Raw genomic sequence first — 18,900 nt, forward strand, 5'->3', positions numbered from 1 at the left:
CCCCCTCTGGTTCCCTGAGATTCTCTTTGTCTACCCCCACCCCCGTCTGGTGCCCTGTGATGATCAGTGTCCCACCCCACTCCCTCTGGTCCCCCGTGATGTTTGGTGTCCCCCCCCCCGGTCCACCGTAATGCTCTATGTCTCCCCACTTCCTGGCCCCTCTTGATGATGTTGTATCCCCCTCCACCCCTCCTAAACCCTCCCACTGACCCATCCTATGTCCTTTCCCCCTCCCCCATGCTCTCCTGCTCTCTTCCTTCCCGCTTCACCCTTTCCCCCTCAGCCCTTCTTCCATCCCCCCTTCACCTATTCACTGCTGGAGTTGCCTTGACTCACTATGGTTTTCATCATCTTCGACCTGTTGCCAACACTTGGATTTGACTTTATGGACACATTGACTTTGGTGCTTCACCTTCTCAACTCTCATCCCTGGATCTCGTAATCAGGTTGGCCCTGAATCATCCTGTGCCCATTGTCTTCTTGAATCCTTGCCTACATTTTTTGTTCCCTGCAACATTCAGACCCAGGCGCTTAGTGGTTAACGGCGCCGTAAAAGGCTGCAGCGCCGTTAACCACTTAGCGCCTTACTACGAGGTCACTTTGCGGGACCCGACCTGAACGGCTGGTCTGGACCAGCCGTTAAAGTAGGGACCCGCAAAGGGACCTCGCAGGCAATTACGGTACCGCAATTTGCGGTACCGTAATTGCCGCCTTCCCCATTCCCAATGAGCCCTATAGGGTAAAAATGGGAATGGGGAAGGGCCATGGTGAAATGGGGAAATACCGCCCCGCCAACCTTGGAATGGGGCGGTGTTTCCCCATTTCACCATGGCGGACTCGTTACAAGACCGGCACCAACCATGGTGCTAATAGCGCCATGGTTTAGCGCCGGTGTTGTAATGAGGGAGTACGTGTTTTATTGACCTCTGCAATTGTAATTAACTCTCCCCTCTGCTTCTCTGCTCTTTTTCACTGTTATATTCTCTGATTTCTCCTCCTCACCCTTCTCTCTCTCTCCTACTTTTCATACTTTTTTCTCTGTACTTACTCAGAATTGTCCTTGGACCTAGTATGATAGCAACAATTTGTTAGTCTCCTCCACCCCTCCGTTACGTGCTCTCTCCCCACCCTGCATCCAGCACTATCGGAAATGTCGTCAGGCCTAGTACAATAGTCGCTTGTTTTGTTCCTCTCCCTCCTTTCCCCTCCCCTCTCCCTCGCCCCTTGTAATATTACGGCTCTACCAGAAATGTCATCATGCCTAGAACGGTAGTCGCCTGTCTGTTTCTAATTTCCTTCCTATCTGTGTCTTAGCTCTTGCCCTATCTGAAATGTCACCAGGCCAAGTATGATAGTTATTTTTTTTATACATTCTTGTTGTTCATGGCCTGTAAGAATATCATTGTATTTTCCCTTGTTCCCTCCCTGGCCTTGAAGCGCTTTGAAACATATTGGGTATAGGCTTTATATAAATAATCTATAATATCATATCGTATCCCCAAAGGTTAATTAGGGGACATTGTAGCTTTTCTCATTCTCTTCCTTGAAAGACCCACATCTTCCTTTGGCGACCAGAAACTGGAAAAACAGTCATTTCTGTACCCGAGTGGTGCGGACTGTGAGGGTTTTCCTCGGTCTGACGTGGGGTTAAGGGGCTTCAGGTGGATCGACTAAAATTCCCCCATATCCGCCTTGTGCCATCACCTGGGAATTGTTGGCATTGCTAGCATGGGCATCGTTTTCCACCACTAAGTAAGTTTGATTCTCTGGGGAAGAGGTTGCAGTATACAGCCTCACAAAGTCACCAGGCCATTTACACATCAGCATGGAGCCCCCTATCTGACCCACAATTACTGTAATATTCTTCTGAGCTCTTTGAGCTTTGCTGTTCAGCACTACTCTTCCACATGTGAAAGACCTGTACCCAAATGGCCAACTCTGGCATGCCTGGCACACAGCCAACCCTGCTGCATGATCCCCATCACGAGCCTGAAACCGAATCCAAACCCACGATAGACATCCCGGTTGCCATTGGCCCAGATAATCTAGTGGAGCCTCTTTGCGTTGACATCCTTAGGATATTTCAAGTGTTTACTGATCACTGAGTGTCTGCATCTGGAGTGTTCTGGGCCAACACTTCATCTCTCTGAACTTTTCTAGACATGTAAAAAAAGGAGTTCCCAATTCTTCCTTGTGGCATTTTCTTAGAAGCATGTTTGGCCTGATATTCTACTTCCAGCTCCCATGCTGGCCCTTCTTGTTCTGCCCCCATTGAAGTGAAGGAGGTAGAGACAGGCATATGCAGGCTACATAACCCAGCTTCCACACTCGTTGCACTGTATGATAAACCTTTCGACTTGCCTGGGCAAAACCTTTCTTTCATTGATGTGACCCTGAGAGTAAGTGGTGCGGACTGTGAGTTGGTGATGGCTCTTAAGTGAGGATAGCTGAGCTGCAACATGCTCGCCTTGGAAGCAAGAACACACGGAGCAACATAGGTTCGATCCCCAGGTCCGAGCTTAGAAACCTCTGGGTATTAAGCACGTTATAAATAACCTATCTTATCATATCATACAATTAACAAGTTCTTAGGGTATCTCCCATGGCTGTGCTAATAGATGTTTTTAAATTTGCCTTGTCGATTTGGTGTTGCATGTAGGCTGTCAGGGAGTTATTCATATTGCTCTAGCACCAGTGCTTCCGATATGATTTTGACGTTCTATTTATATAGGGCTTTTGCCAAAGTGCTTTAAATAGAACATATTTTATATACGATATCACACAACTGAAGTTGGTACTCATTTATCAACTTTGGGAGAATGAAAGGCTAAGTTAGCCTTGCCAGGATTAGCTCCTGCGACCTTCAGATCACACGCAAATTCCAGCAGCGATCACTCAACCTGCAGAGCTATTTTACCAGCTTATTCAAAGATGCCTTGCTGGAGGTCATCATAGGCAGCTTGAACATCTGCATTTAGGATTTCATAGGCTGCTTGGTGCCACCCAGTGTGCACTGGGCAACAAAGTGTGGCCATTTGATCTTATTTGACTGTGCAGTGGTAGTGATGTGCTTAAAGTTGCATAGGAATGCCACAGGGCCTATTTCCTTTATTGCTGAAGTAAGGAAGTTGGTGGTGCTCTGATTCCTCCTTGTATCTGATGTTTTAGTGGTCTCTGACCAGAGACCAGCCTGTTAAGGATCGGCATGTGGGTTAGTAGATTCAGATCCGGGTTGGTTGCAATAACCTCTCCTGTCATTCTTGCTCCTTCATTATGCCCCACCTGAGGATCATCTGGGCTAAAACAAATTGTAGGCGTAGTTCTTCCAGATGTCTGTGAGGGGCCAGCGTTAGTGTTTCAGCATGGTGATTGAGACTTGGAAGAACTGGACTCTCCAAGATCCCATCTGTCTGATCAGGGCCAACCTCTGTATGTTGATGTTGCCACTGGAACTTGAGTCTTCTGTGTCCTGCTTGTCGGAATCTGATCCCCGCCTTCCAGACCTGGGGCCAGGTCTGGATCTTTTGGCCCATGTGAGGAGTTAGGGACCTACTCTACTCTTGTCAACACCACAAATTACTTCACTTGTCATACACTGTGCAGAGTGCGGATGCAAGACAAGAAATGCTTGGGCTGTAGAGCACAAGTGGTTTATTAATTATATAAATAGGAATGTACTTCTGGTAAGTGAGGTGTGAGAAAATAAATAAAAATATTAGCGTGGGGAAGGAGCAACAAAACATTGGTTTAGGTTTAGCAGGGTTAATGTTTTGTCGGTTGTATCAGCCTTCTCACCACAGAGGGAAATTAAACAACTCATTTTACCCCCAAGATATTTTACTCGTGGTAGACAGCTTCACTCCTGGTTAGCAAAGTATCACCTCTACTCCTCAGTGAATTGTATCATCAGGTACCTTCTCCCACCTTTTGGAATCTGCTGAACGTGCCCACCAGAAATTCTTTAATCTTCCTCCCTCCAGTCTCCTTAGTAACTGTCCAGAGATGGTAACTCACCATCTCTATTGTAATATATTCCCTCTGCCCTCCCTAGTAAATCAATCCAAATGGAATCTCCTCATCAACTGTTATCTCCTTGCTCCAACCTCCCACAACCTCCTCTCAATGATATGATATGATATGATGTGGCATTTATAACACGCATGCACAACAAGACAAGGAGGGAGAAACAAAGAAGGACAAAATAACAATCTTGCTAGGCCTTGTGTGATTCAGAACGCGCAGGTTCGAGGAAGGGGATATGTGCCGGGGGAGAGAAAGGGTGGAAGTGCAGCTAATTCACAAGTGCAGCCAGCGGGTGGCTCAAAATTGCAGAGAGAAGGGAATCTTAAGTGCTGGGGAGCATGGTGGCAGTGCGAGGGCAACTGGACATGCAGGAGCCTGTGCCCGAGTTCAGTAGGTGACCAGTGTGTGGAGCAGTCAGGTGCATCAGCAGGGGAGAGGAAGAGAGAAAGCAGAAGTGAAAAGGAAGGTCTTGAGTTGCTTCGGGAACCGGAGGTGGTTCTGCTCAAGTTTGGAAGAGGCAGGGAGGCTGTTCCAAAGGGAGGCCCCAGGTAAGGAGATAGATCTGCCCCCAACTCTCTGCTTGAAGAAGTGTCTGACCCTCAGAGAGCTGGAGGTGGATCAGCGGCGAGCTTGAGAAGGAAGATGTTTTGGAAGAGAAATGTGTAGGTAGAGCGGTCACAGGACCCAGAAAGCCTTGTGGACAATATAGAGGGTCTTAAAGTTTATCCTTTCAGCCACGGGGAGCCAGTGAAGAGATTTCAGAGCTGGAGAGACAAATCTAACAGTCCTGTTCTGGATAAGTTGTAAAGGTCGAAGAGTAGAGGCAGGAAGATTTAGAAAGAGGCTGTTGCAATAGCTCAGCCTTGAGAGGACCAGAGCTCTGGAGACAGTGAACTTCTGGGGGAAATTGAGAAAAGGAAGAATACCTCTGAGGAGGTGCAGCTGATAGTTTGACTTCTTAGAGACGTCAAAGATGTGAGGAGGTTATTAGCCTAACAGGAAGAAGCAGGAAGAGGGCCTGGAGTGGGCGGCCAGAGAGAGAGAGAGAGGAAAGGAGGGAGCGGGTGTCCCAATGAGGAGGATCTCAGTCTTACTAGCATTAAGGTAGAGATCATTGGTGGCACAGCACTTCTGAATTTTGGCCAGACAGTCTGGTATGAGAGAAGAAGCAGAGGTGGCTGAGGGGAGCCTGAAAGAGAGTTGCGTGTCATCCGCATAACATTGAAATTTGGAGCAGAAAGTAGCGATACGGTGAGAAAGAGGTGCCAGATAGTGGTCGAAGAGCTAGTGAGAGAGGTTAGACCCCTGGGGAAAACCACAAGTAGAGAGAGATAGAAGAGGGGACCTGATCAGTCGTTTAGAAAGGAGGTCAAACATACCAGGGCCTGATCAGTAATACCAAGGTTGTCCTGGAGATAACTGAGCAGGATGGCATGGATGACCGTGTCAAAAGCAGAAGATAGATCAAGGAGAACGAGGACAGAAGGGAGATTAGAGTCAAGATTGGAGAGCAAGTCTTCACAGGTGTTCAGGAGAGCAGTTTCTATGTTTCTGGCAGCTCTGATGCCAGGCAGGTGGTCATGGAGGCAACCAACAGATTCAGAATGTAGATTAAGCTGGGAGATGGCCAGCTTTTCCAAGAATTTGCCCAGGAAAGGAGTGATGGAGATCGGGCGATAGTTAGCCAGAAAGGAAGGATCGGCAGAGGTCTTCTTTAGAAGGGGGTGCACAAGGGAGTGCTTAAGGAGGAGAGGAAAGTTCCAGTGGCAAAGGAGTGATTTCAGAAATCGGCCAAGGCTGGAGCAAGGGTGTTGATGTGGTCCTTGATTGTTCTTGATGAGCAAGGGAGAACCTGCTTTGATGAGACTTTCATAGATCGGACATGTCTAGAAACATGGTCAGGTGTGAACAGGGGAAATGAGGAGAAAGGAGGAGGACACACAGCCTCAGATGGGCTAGAAGTGGTAGAGGAGGAGGAAGAGGAGAAATAGGAAGAGAGGGTGATCAGGATGCCCTCAGTTTTAGTAGTGAAATGAGAGGCCAAGACCATGCAGTGAGACTCGGAGGGAACAGGAGAGGTAGTGACTGCAGCAGGATTTCCCGCCTCATTGAACATTTTGATAAGTTTGGCTCAGTTGTTAGATGCCACAGAGATGCAGGCTTGGATATAAGCTCTCTTTTCAGAGAGGACAGAGAGTCTGTACCGCCATTGAAGCAGGTAGCAGGCCAGTAGTCAGGGGGTGAGCCTGAGGCCCTCCACTACCTTTCTGCTATCTTACACTTGTGTTTAAGGGCGGCGAGGTTGGAATCGTACCAAGAGTTGCACTTGGATTTGGGCTGAAAGCGGATCATCATGACAAGGGCAAGGGGATCCAGAGTGGAAGAGATAGAGAGATGAAGGTTAGAGAAGGCTATGTCAGGGTGTGAGTCAGCCAAAGGTGCAGGAGGAGGACAGAAAGTAGCGGCAAAAGCCACAACTGACTCACGCTTCATGTGTCGGATGACCGAGAAGGTAGGTCGCAGTACTGGAGTCGGCTTGACTTGCGGGGATGAGAAAGAGAGGTGTGAAGAAAGGAAAAAGTGATTACTCTTAGAGAGAGGAGTGGTGAGAGGGTTACAGAATTGGAGGTCTGAGGAGATCAGAACATCCAGGGTGTGCCCTGCAGTTGGACCAGAGGGAAGAATATATATATATAGAGAGAGAGAGAACCGCAGAGGTTGCGAAAGAGTACTGAAGAAGTGCTGGTAGCATCCAGGTGGATGTTCAAGTCTCAGAGGAGGAGATGTTGGGAGGTAGAGGCAAGGAGCGAGCAGGAGAGGTCAGCCCACTCAGAGATTTAGAGGGTGACCTGGCCAGGCATCCTGTAGATAGTGCCCACAGTGAGAGAGAGGCCAGGCATTCAGAGGAGGAGGAGTGCTGCATTGGAATGATAGAAGCAGGAATCCAATCAGAGAAAATCAAAGCTACACCCCCACCGGGACGGTTGTGCTGGGTTTGAAGAGGATCTTGTAGTCATTGGGAAGGAGAGTGTGGAAACTCGTGACAGAGCTGGCCGTGAACCAAGTCTCGGTGAGACCGAGTAAGTCCAAATCAAGCTCTTCCAGGAGATGGAAGATATTAGAGGAGTGTTTGACAGCTGAACTTGAGTTCAGAGTAGCGATGTGGAGCAGGTTGCCACATTTGAAGGACTTCTGGGGAGGGGTACAGGACAGAGGTACACCCAACGGAAATGTGTAAGGTGCCTGAGGATGGGCAGAGGAGGACAGAAGAGAAGGCAGGGTAGTCAGAGAGGGAGAAGAGAGTGCCAGAAGGGTGGCAGAGGAGGGAGGCAACAGGGTGGCCAGAGAAGCATCAGGGGATGCCAAAGAAGTGGCAGGAGAAGGAGGCTGCAGAGGAGGCGGAGAGGGATAAGAAGGGATAGCAGGAGAGGTAAGGAAGTTGATAAGGCGCAGGAAGCATCTATCAATGAGGAGGAGATTGCCTTGGGGCCCTGGACTAAGACAGTGCCATTTAAGTAGACATTAATGATGGTATTAGAAGAGTGGAAGGGGGCCAGGAGGGCCTCGCACCGGGTGCCACCATTAATGGGAGAAGAGGAAAAAGGAGAGAGAACACAGACCATATGGGGGTCCATAGGCCTGGAGATGGAATGACAAAGACTATGTCGGTAAAAGTCTGTCTGGAGGAAGCACTGATATAGATATGAGCAATAGGGAGGCTTGGGTTGGATACTAGGATGTCCCTTTTGAACTTCTTCCTGCTAGAATTAGTGAGAAGAATAAGATAGTCAATAGAATAGCAGTTAGAAAAGATATGTGAGACAGAGAGCACGATATGGCGTGCAGGGAGTACATAGGGGGGTAGGGAGAGGGGAGACCAGGCAGGGTAGGGTGTAGGGGAGGCAGATAGGAGGGAGGCAGCGGGGGGGCATGAAAGGGAGGTAGGCACAACAAAGTACAACTGACCTAAAAATCAGATGCAGTACAGAACCATCAGAAAGAAAAGGCCACAACAGGGAAGCTGGATGTAAAGAAAGCAGATGCAATACAGGATCAAAAGCAAAGCACAGAGGTCAGTAGGGAGCCTAGACGTGAAGAATGCAGGCAATAACAATGTGATGCCACAAACCATGGATAGCAACACAATATCAAGAACCGTGCAGAGCAAACACCAAGTCAATACAGTCAACAATACACTCAACAAGGCATAGAACACAACAAGAAGCTAGGAGATGAATGCAGGCAGTGGAAAGTAATTTCAGAAAAACAGTGGAGCACGAGACAGTGTCAAATTATTACACAATAGATCACAGAGGGAAGGGCTGAGATGCGAGAGGAAGGAAGGGAAATGCAGGAGGGGCAACGGAACAGGATGCAGGGACCTACGAACTAGGGATCGCACGCGGCAAATTTGTTGGCTAAGTTTTGAGCACAGCAGAATACAACACACACAGATTCGACTTACCTGATCAGTCTCAGTAGGTCGACGGCTGCAGGCTACGTGTTACCACGACGGACACCTCTTGCTCACCGATCTCATCCAAATATCTTCCTCCAACTTCTTTTCAATCAACTCACACCCAGCACTTTCTGGCAGATTGAGCAACTTGGCTTTTATAGCGCTGTCTCTCCTCCTCTTGGATGTTGATTAAAGATATGGATTGCACCAGCACTTTCTGGCAGATTGAGAAACTTGGCTTTTATAGCGCTGTCTCTCCTCCTCTTGGATGTTGATTAAAGATATGGATTGCACTTGTGCAGTGTAGGGAGGTCCGCTCTTTGATATGGGTTGACGTGAGCCTATAATAAGGCATGCTGCCATCTTGGATTCTATAGCTATCCTGGTTTCCTTCCCTCCTCTTTGGAGCCCTGCTATTATTGCCTGCTTTGAACTGTGTCTCTCTGTTCTTCCAGTGTGTAAACAAAAAGCCAGGGAATCCTTTAGTAAGTATGACGTACTGTCAATGTAAAGCTTTCATGATGTGGACGTTTCAGCTTTTTAATGCCTCCGACAATAGCGGAGGGGAAGAACAGTGTTAGTTTATTCTTTCCATTGTGCATATAACCTGTGTCAGTTTAATTGTTTTGTTTTGTTTTGTTTGTTAAGCACAACTTTGTATGAGCTGGACACTTGTGGGCTCGATAGTCTGATTCATTTTCATTATTGCTTCCTCTGGCATCTGTGCAGAGGATAGACATCTATTTTCCCTGTGCCAGTGAATTCAAAATGCTGTAACTTTGTTTTCTTAAAGGGAAAAGTGTTAATTCCTTTGATGGGTGTTTCTGTCTAGCCAGCGGGCTAGGATAATTCTCTAGGAAATGCTAGTGTTATGCTTTCATGTATCCTCATTATGTTTGGTCTTCACCCTCTTAGCCTGATTGTCATTGAAGGTTGCAAGTGGGTGGTGCTCCAGTGACTACCCCGGTGGGTTCCTTGGGGTGGTGATCTGGGAATCCTTCATATATCTCCTTCAGGTCCCGCATCCACACGCTCAGGGTGGCCCTTGACCCCTTTGACTACCTTATTGTCACTGTCAGGTTAGGCCAGGGACTGCATCACAAATAGTATGAGATTGTTTGATATAATCGGCTTTTTTATTATTTCATTTGCAGCATTTCCATCTAAGAAATATATGGTTGTTCTGAGTATGCTATTTGTTCATACTAACCTGTCTTCCTGGGCTACTGCTAGTTTGTGGCTGAGGGTCCAGGATCCACTGGTATAAACATGTTGGCACACTAGTGCTGCTTAATCAATATTCATACTCCCTTCTCCACATGCTCAGTGATGAGCGATGGCTCGACTGTGGCATAACACACTATACAAACAACCAACAACTGCACTCTCAAACTAGGGCATTGTGATGTAAAGTCATTTAATATCAGCTTGGCATTGGCACTGACATTGCTTTGTTACCTTAATCCCCTTCCTCTTTATGTCTGGCCTCTCCAATATTTTGTGACAACCTAATAGTTATGAAGGTGATACACAATTAAGAAACAATGTTCTCCTCTATCGCCTGGTTTGTTTATGCGTTGTGCACCTTGTAAGAGGATTCAATTCAACACTACAGCTAAGTCAATGCCTAGTCTGGGATACTGAATGGAAACCCTTATTGATATATCTTTACGTCCAGTTCATGCGTTCTGGATGACTACCCCTATATAACACCCCTCACTTGGAATCCCCCTGACCCCACTGAGCCAAGAAGTAGTTCTGTTTTGCAAGTTTAAAAGGTTTATTTGATAATTAAAACAATAGATATATATATCACACTTTATAATAAATTAATAATTGAATATCACACATAATCTGAGCAGTAATCAATAATGGATAGTCCTGCACTAGCACACTTCTTTATAATCAATGATGAGTGGTTATAGGATGGATAAGATAGCAACAATACTTTTATGGTTTCAAATGGATGCAAGGTGGAATGAAATTGCAGTACAGAAATACTCAATATGATTTCAACAAAACAATGTAATCACTTTTCTCTGGCAATCCACTCCCCCCTTTATGCCATGCAAGGAAATGGAAGCAAAGCACACAGTTCTCAGAAATGCAATCAAATGTAATTCAGTTCACCCCAGCAAGCTTAGACTACAGAAGTTTGAAACACAGGCCCAAAATGCTTTTATAGGTGCTGGCAATGAAGTGAAAAATATGCTAAAATGCTTTTAATTCCCTCTAGAGGTTCAGGGTGAGTGCTATCTAGTTAATATTAGTCCAGGCTCACTCTAGCAATGATTCAGGGATGGTTCTTAAGAGGCAAACACATTTTTAGCAAGGAAAGCAAGGAAGCTGCTGTTTTCACACGTGGCTGGATTTTTAACCAAATCGCAAATCGCGGTAAAATTCGCAAGCGCGAGAAACGTGATTATGGCAAAATTATGAGGTGTAGGAAGTCGGTTCAAGGCTTGCTGAAAAGGTGAGATTATAAGCTTTCAGAGGAAAGTTAAACCAAGTTCCCAGCCCAAACGGTTCCAGAGATACGAACGATTAAATAAAGATAGTTTTTCGGATTTGAAATTTTAAAAGTTCAAAGCGACAGGTTACAGCTTGCAGATAGAAAATGACAGGTGACAGCTTTGCAAATGACAGGTGAGAGTTAGGAGGCAGTTCTGGTTAGATTAAAATAGATTGAATTATATTATTTTAACTAAGAGATTGGTTCTGCACAGTTCTGCTAGGTACTCACAATATGTTTTTGAATTAGGCCTCGCCACGGATCTGGTCAGGTTTTGGACTGGACTCCGGTCTGGTCTTGGCACTTCACAGTGATCTGGGTCAGCTCTCTGGTTCTGCTAACAGCGGTCTCCGGTTCAGCTGGTCTCTCTCTGGATACAACACTGCTCTCTGGCAAATGGCAAGAGTTCTTGCAAAGAATTCAAACAGCTCGCCTGGCTGTGAATAGTGGCAATGATTTGAGGCCTGCTAAAGAAGGATTTAGCTTGTAGTTGACCTCTCTGCTACAAATTCTGAAGTAAAGTCTTGGTCTCTGAAGGTGGATAGATTGAAGTCTCTATGTTGGCTCTCTGGAGGTTGATGGAGGTAAAGTATGGATTTTCCCCGCAGAGCGTCCCGCAGCAGATGGAATAGAATCTCCTCTCTAGCTTCCAGTGGCTCTTTTTATGTCTTTTGAAAGTGGGTGTGTGTGCAGCATCACTAGCCAGCCCCTCTCTCAACTGCCCATTGGTCAAGCGTTCCTTTCTCTCTTGATTGGGGAAAAGAATTGGAGTGTCAGAGCGATGTCATTTAATGGCTTGCAGAAAGGACACTCCCCTGTCAAATTACACACAATCTATATTTGACCTAAAGACATACTTCCCCGATAGACAGTTGTTTGGCATTGCATACACACATCATGCATTTACTGATGGTAGCCCCTGTTCCAATTCTGTCGTTTCTAGGAGCTTGGGTTCAAAAATGGCAACATATTTCACTTTTTGGTCGGGTTACCAATATTGGATTTGTCCCCGCATTTACACAAATGTTCGCAAAGCATGTGGGCATTAGGTGGTGGAGTGTCAGTTTTTTAACATGCATACATTTAGAGTAATATCCTCTTTTCCGCTAAAACCCCCCCTGAACATACCACCGGGTCCTAACACGTCTTCAAATGTGCACAGAAAAATCACAAGAATAATGATATCACTTATAAAATTTTCACAAGTCCGCTCTATGAATGATCCATCTTTTTAGATTTATGTTCTGGCCCCAAAGGGGTGTGGTTTCCCCCCAGCACAAGGTTGAATTTCTGGTTTTTCCAGTTCTGCCAAGCCAGCTTGCTCTCACAGGCAGTGCTCCTCCCCTTTCCTTCCAGGAGGAAGCCACTTTTACGACCCCCCCCCCAATAAAACATTTGCCTGAGTCAGGACAGGGCTTTGTTCAATTTCCTGCAGAGCCCAGGTAATTCAATCAGAGAAGTGTCATATCCCTTTTGGTGGGAACAACAAAAGGCAGCTAGGCCTGGGAACACAGCTGTTGTGCAAGTCTCAACTCCTGTCGGGGGTAGCTGGTGGGCAGAATTCAGTTTCATTAAGCCAGGTTTCAGATAAAATGTCACTTTTTGTTCCCCAGTTTAAGTCAAGACAATTTTTACATATGCAGCTAGAATGCTGATTCTAAGTTCAAAACTATGACATTTCAACAGTGACAAACTATGTGACACTCAAAAGTATGTCACTCAGTTAATTTAAACATTTTCGATTTTTGGTAGTTTTAAATCCAGTTTCAGTTAGGCTGCTGCAGACCTGCAGAGCTCAGCCAGTCTTGTTATGAACATTCAAGTCACTTCAGAATATAACTTTACATTGTATCCACCTCTCAGTAAGTCTTTCTTTGGCCTGCTTTGGGTTCATTTATTCAGTTTTACACCAAAGTCCGGTGGTTTTAAAACGCTGGCTTTCTGATAGTGCTGAGTACTGGTAATGCAACCATTTTTGGGATTTAAGAAAATGAATTCCCCACAGTTCTAGGTTGCTTTTGGCAATCAGCATTGCCATTCCCAATGGTTTCAGGCTACTGTGTGGGTAGTCCAATGGTGGTTTTAGGCAGTGCCCTTCTGTGCCCATAACATCGGCAAAAATGGGTGGCAGCCTATTCTTCATGCATTTCCCTGGGCATTTTCTGGGAAGCTCTGGCTATCATGATGTTTTCAATGCCAGTACTGCACAGTTTTTGTGGTAGGGCTCGGATGCATGGGTAAAAACATCCCACAAGTCCCCCTCTTGCGATGGCCATTCTGTTTCACTGATGGAACTCGCAAGATCTGGGATGTTTCCTCATCTTCTTCCAATAGATGGCACAGTTCAGCATCTTTTTCTCCATCCGGTCGGATCGATCGGTTCTCCTCGCCGGTCCTGATGGGAAGATTGGGCGGTACGCCGGGCCCCTTGCGTCTCTGCTCCCGGTCTCCGGGTCGTCCTCCCTGGCCAGTCTCAAGGTTTTCTTTCTCCTAGGACGACAAAGGAAGAGCGGCAATACCTATTCATAGACATTTTTCCCCCACCATTGATATAGTGGGGTGGCATATAAATTTATAGTCAAAACATATGAACATGCACATTTCTTTTTGCATTAAAAAACGAAAACACCCACATTGAGAAACTCAGAATTTGATAGGCGATATGTAGGATATTTTAAGTTAGAACTGAATTAATCTGAGACAGTACCCTCTAGGATTACCGAGGACTCCTCCAGTTGCTGCAAAGTGTGCCTGGGATGGCAACACTTCAACTGGTTTATATGGACCCACTTTTCTTGCCCCTCTGCCAAACCGCCTTTGGGGATGCGGATCTTGTAGGCCACAGGGGAGATCTTGTCTATAATCTCAAAGGGTCCCTTCCATGTAGGCAAAAATTTTCGCTGCTTGGCCTGGTTCCTTTGGAAATTGTATAGATAGACCCGGTCCCCCACCTGATATTCCTTCCTGGAAGTTTTCAGGTCATAGTGGGTCTTCATACTCTCAGCTGATCTTTCTAGATTCCGCTGAGCATAGGCAAAAGCATGCTGAAGGTGTTTCCTTAAATTCTCCACATACTCATGAGTTGTGGAGGCATTTATCAACGTTTGCTCTTGGGTTCTGTAGAGCAAATGCTGAGGAAGCACCATCTTGCGTCCAGTCATCAACTCAAATGGTGACATTTTGGTTGCAGATGAAGGGGTAGATCTGATGGCCATTAGGACCAGAGGTAATCGGATATCCCAACTTGGCCCAGAATCTGCCACAAACTTTTTTAAGATGCTCACAATGGTTCGGTTATATCTCTCTACTGCCCCAGAAGAAGCTGGCCGGTAAGCAATATGCAACTTCCTTTTGACCCCCAGTATCTCCCACATCTTTGTCATCACTTCACTGGTGAAGTGGCTACCTCTGTCTGACTCAATCCTTTGAGGTAGACCAAAACGGTAAAATATGTGGTTAATCATCAAGGCAGCTGCCGTTTCAGCCTTGCAGTTTGGGGCTGGGAGACATTCCACCCACTTGGTAAACAAGCATGTCACAGTCAACATGTACTTATTCCCCCTAGCAGAGCGAATCACGGGGCCTACAAAGTCGATTTGCAAATCTGACCATGGCAGTGTCATCCCCCTCTTTTGGAGGGGTGCACGGTGCGTGAGGGATGATGGCTGAAATTGTACACACACAAGACACCCCTTCAAGTATTGGTCAAGGTCCTGCCCCATGTGTGGCCAGAATGCAACCTCTCTTAAGATTTCCAGTGTTGTGTGAAACCCCCTATGACCGGCGGTGGCCGCATCATGGGCGTGACTTAACATCAGGCTTCGGAATGAGGTAGGAACCACCCACTGATCGTGGCCAGCTTTGGATTTCCTTACCAGCAAACCGTCTTGGATTCGGAACATTTTTGGACATTTCATCAACACTCTTAGGTCCTCTTTCCCAATGTAATCGGTATCCATCAGGGGAAAGTTCTCAGGGTCCTCAAGGTGTTGGTAAAACTTACCAATAATTGGATCCCCCTTCTGAGCTGTAATCAAATCAGCATCAGGGGTCTCCTTACTCCATTGTGCAATTGAAAGATCATTGTGAGCATTTGTCTGGGACCTAGTGATAGCAGTGACCTGGATTTCCCGCAACAGGTACTCAATCTCAATTAGATCCCCTTGGATGGCCCCGGTTTTGGCCAGCTGATCAGCTAAGTCATTTCCAGTTTTGTCTGGTCCCTCTACTTTGGAATGACTCTTGATCTTTTTCCAATAGATGGTCATCTCATTCGAGGTGACCAGATCGTCAATGTTTTTGATCAACTTCCCATGTTTCAAGGGTTTGTTGTTAGCACATAACATGCCTCTGGTTTTCCAATTAACCAGGTGCTCCACGAACCCGTTCCGTACATAATCAGAATCTGTGATTATGACCAGTTTGTGGAGTTGATGTTGGACAGCGGTGAGGTTGGCTTGATGCACAGCCATCAACTCTGCCACCTGACTACTTCGGGGACCAATTTTGTATCCAGCGGAGGGTTCTGGGACTCATTCACCCATGCATTCCCTACGCCGGCCACCAGTTTTTTCTCCCCGTTGTTGTCAACATGGTAAGAGCATCCATCCACATAGACAGTGGGCATTCCCTCACACTTGTCCTCTTCAAAGACTTTGTGTGGGGAATTAAGGTATGCCTCCGTGTTGTCCTTGATCTTTAGACTTTCGTCCTTGAGACAGTTTTCTCTGGCACAATCATGCAAGTCAGCCAGACCTTGCGCGAGGGGACTCTTCTTGTTTTGGTCATATCTGACCTCCACAGGAAAGCCTTGCATTGACAGAATCCAGGAAGTAATTCGGGAATTACTCACATTTTCGGCCCGGATTCTGTCACTTTGGAGATATTGCAGAGGCTGGTGTGGAGTCTCTATATGATGTGTTCCCCCTGGGTAAACGGGCGGTAATTCTTCAATGCCCACACCGTTGCCAGGAGTGCCTTCTCACAATCGTTGAATTTTTCCTCCACAGAGGATAAAGTTTTGCTCGCATAGGAGATTACTTTATTGACCTTGTCATGCTTTTGGTATAATACCGCCGTCAAGCACGTATTAGAGAACCCCGTCTCCAGGAAGAACTCCTTGTTTCTGACAGGGTAAGCTAGGCAAGGCGCTTGTGAGAGGCTTCTCTTGAGTTGTTTTACCGCCTCGGCTTGTTCTGGACCCCATTCCCACTTGACCCCCCCTTCAGGAGATGAATCAGGGGTCTGGTGATCTCTGCGTAGCCCTCAATGAACTTTCTGCTGTAATTAGTCAGTCCAAGGAGGCTCCTTAGTTCCCGCAGAGTTGTGGGGTCTTTCAGTTTCTGAAGTGCTTCCACTTTCTTTTCCTGGGGACAGAGACCCTGAGGAGTAATCTCATGCCCCAAGAAATTAACACGGGTTCTACACCACTGTGCTTTCTGAAAGGAAAGTTTTGCTCCGGCGGCCCTCAACTGCATCAGAACATAACGGATCTCCGCTATGTGTTCCTCCACAGATGAACTTTTGATGAGGACATCATCTACATAAGCCAGGTTACCCCTTGCACCCAGGTCAGGCATGGCCTTGTGTAGGAAAATATTGAATTCATTGCCGGAGTTGAGGTATCCGAAGGGAGTCCGGGTCCATGTGTACTGCTGGCCCCCAAAGGTAAAAGCCAGCTTGTATTGGTCCTCCCTACTGACAGGAATAGTCCAGTATCCATTGGTCAGGTCTATTGCAGTGAATACCTGTGACCCCTGGATCTGGGCCAGCCCTTGGTCAATGTAGGGCAGAGGCCATCGGGAAGTATGGACCCGTTTGTTGAGCTCCCTGAGGTCGGTGCAGAGTCTCCACTGGCCGTTTGGCTTCAATATTCCCAGCACCGGATTATTGAAGGTGCTGTGAACTGGACGGATTATTCCCCGGGACTCAAGGTTCTTAATTATTTCAGTAAGGGACTCCATGGATGCGAGAGGCAAACAATATTGCTTCACAAACACTGGAGTCATGCCAGGGTCCGTGGGGATTGTTGTTGTGTGGATGTCGGTGCGGCCACAGTCATATGAGTCTACCGCAAAGAGATCTTGGAAATCCAAGAAAACTTGTTTCAACTTTTGCTTTTGTTCCAGAGTCACACAGGCATCAGCTAGGTTGACTCTCTCTTCCACTATCTGCCTGAAGCCTGGAAAGACTTCTGGTTTGGCTATTTCAACGGCCTCCTCCAGCTGGATGGAGAAGTCCCTGGTCAGAGTGCTGATTTGGACTGGAGGCTTCAGGTGGGAAAGGCAGCCCTCATGGACCTGGAAAATCACCTCATCCCTCCTGAAGTCACAAGTCACATCTTCATTACCATAAGGGCAAGAAGTGTACACCAGGAAGTTCCCCTCATGCCGGGTAAAAATCCTGTCTGGTGTTGTATTGTCATCACTGTCACTGTCAAAGCAGTCCTTGGGGATTGGCCCTAACAGTTCATTACCTAAATCGATGGAAAAATGTCGGTCATCAACCGCCATTCCAATAATGGTGCCTGCGGCTAGAGTAATACTCTTTAAGTCGCTGTTATCCACCTCTATTAGAATGGTGTCATGTTCTATGTTGACTAATGGAGTTGGGTTTACCCCCAACCCTTGCTGTTGGAGAGAAGCGTTTAGATGCATGTAAGCATCAGGGTTTTTCAAATGTTGTCCTCTTTTAGCTTTCACTTCCAGGGAGAATTGTCGGGTCCTTTCTGGGATGGTGACTTCCTCTTTGATCTGAATTTCAACTGCATAAGGTAGCAATTGAGCTGACCTAAATGCTTTTTCTGGATCATCAAAGCCCATGGGATTATCCGCTAATCGGGACCAAGCTTTGAAGTTTATTAGGTCCAAACTAATGGCAAAGCGATTGAGAATGTCACTGCCTAAGTAAAAAGCGGCAGTGACGTCTCGCACGACCCAACAATTGTGGACTATGCTCTTGTTGCCAATGGAGATTTTGAGCATACACCTGCTTGGCAGGAGATGTTTGGAATTGGGTGCTTCCAGGTCCATTTCCCATTTGTCTATCAGTTTGAATGTGGGAATGGCTGGATCTTTTGGGAGTTGGCGGAACATGGCTTCGCTGATGAAGCTCTTACCGTTGTTCACACACACTCGAGCGAGAACAGAGTCCTTCCCATCATTTAACTGAACAGGGATGAACAACTGCTCTCCAATTTGCTGAATATCAGCCAGGCTCTGAGCTGATTTCACATCTTTCTGCACTATAGGAGGGGGAGTTTCTGATTGTGGATTAGTAAAGAATTTCAGGGTGTTTCCTTCCAGTGTGGAATACCACCTTAAACTGGAAGGAAGGTTGATTTTCAGAAATAGAGAGGACCCCCCATCACCAGTCTGTTGTCCTACTGCTATTACTGTCACGTCTGGAATTTGGTTATTCTGGAAGTGGAATTCTACTTGGTCAGATTTTTGTTCAACCATGTGGCATGTGCCGTTTAAACTAACATGGTTGACACTCTGTTTTAATTTTATGGGTCGGCTAGTCTGGGTCCAGAGGACCTTGTTTAAGCAATCTATTAGGGGTGACAACCTTCTCAGGAGGTCATTCCCTAGTAAACAAGGGGTGCCCTCTGGAGTCACAACTATGACCGGGTGTTTCAACTTTTGTCGCCCAATTTTAATGTCCAAATCTGCCGTTCCCTCGACGGAAATTTCCTTCCCGTCAAAGTTCTGGAGTGGTCCAGGAAGTGAGGTGAGAGGAATTTGGTAATTCCCTCCCCTTCCTGCATTCAGTTCATCAAAGGCCCTTCTGGACAGAAGGGTAGCTTGAGATCCCGTGTCCACCAGCGCTGAAATCGTACCCTGCCCCTGTACTTGTACCGGGGCATAATATCTTCCCTCCTTCTCCTCAAGGGGGCACAGATAAT

Source organism: Ambystoma mexicanum, chromosome 1q (genome assembly GCF_040938575.1).
Source record: "Ambystoma mexicanum isolate Mex_15411 chromosome 1q, UKY_AmexF1_1, whole genome shotgun sequence".
NCBI classification, from domain to species: Eukaryota; Metazoa; Chordata; class Amphibia; order Caudata; family Ambystomatidae; genus Ambystoma; species Ambystoma mexicanum.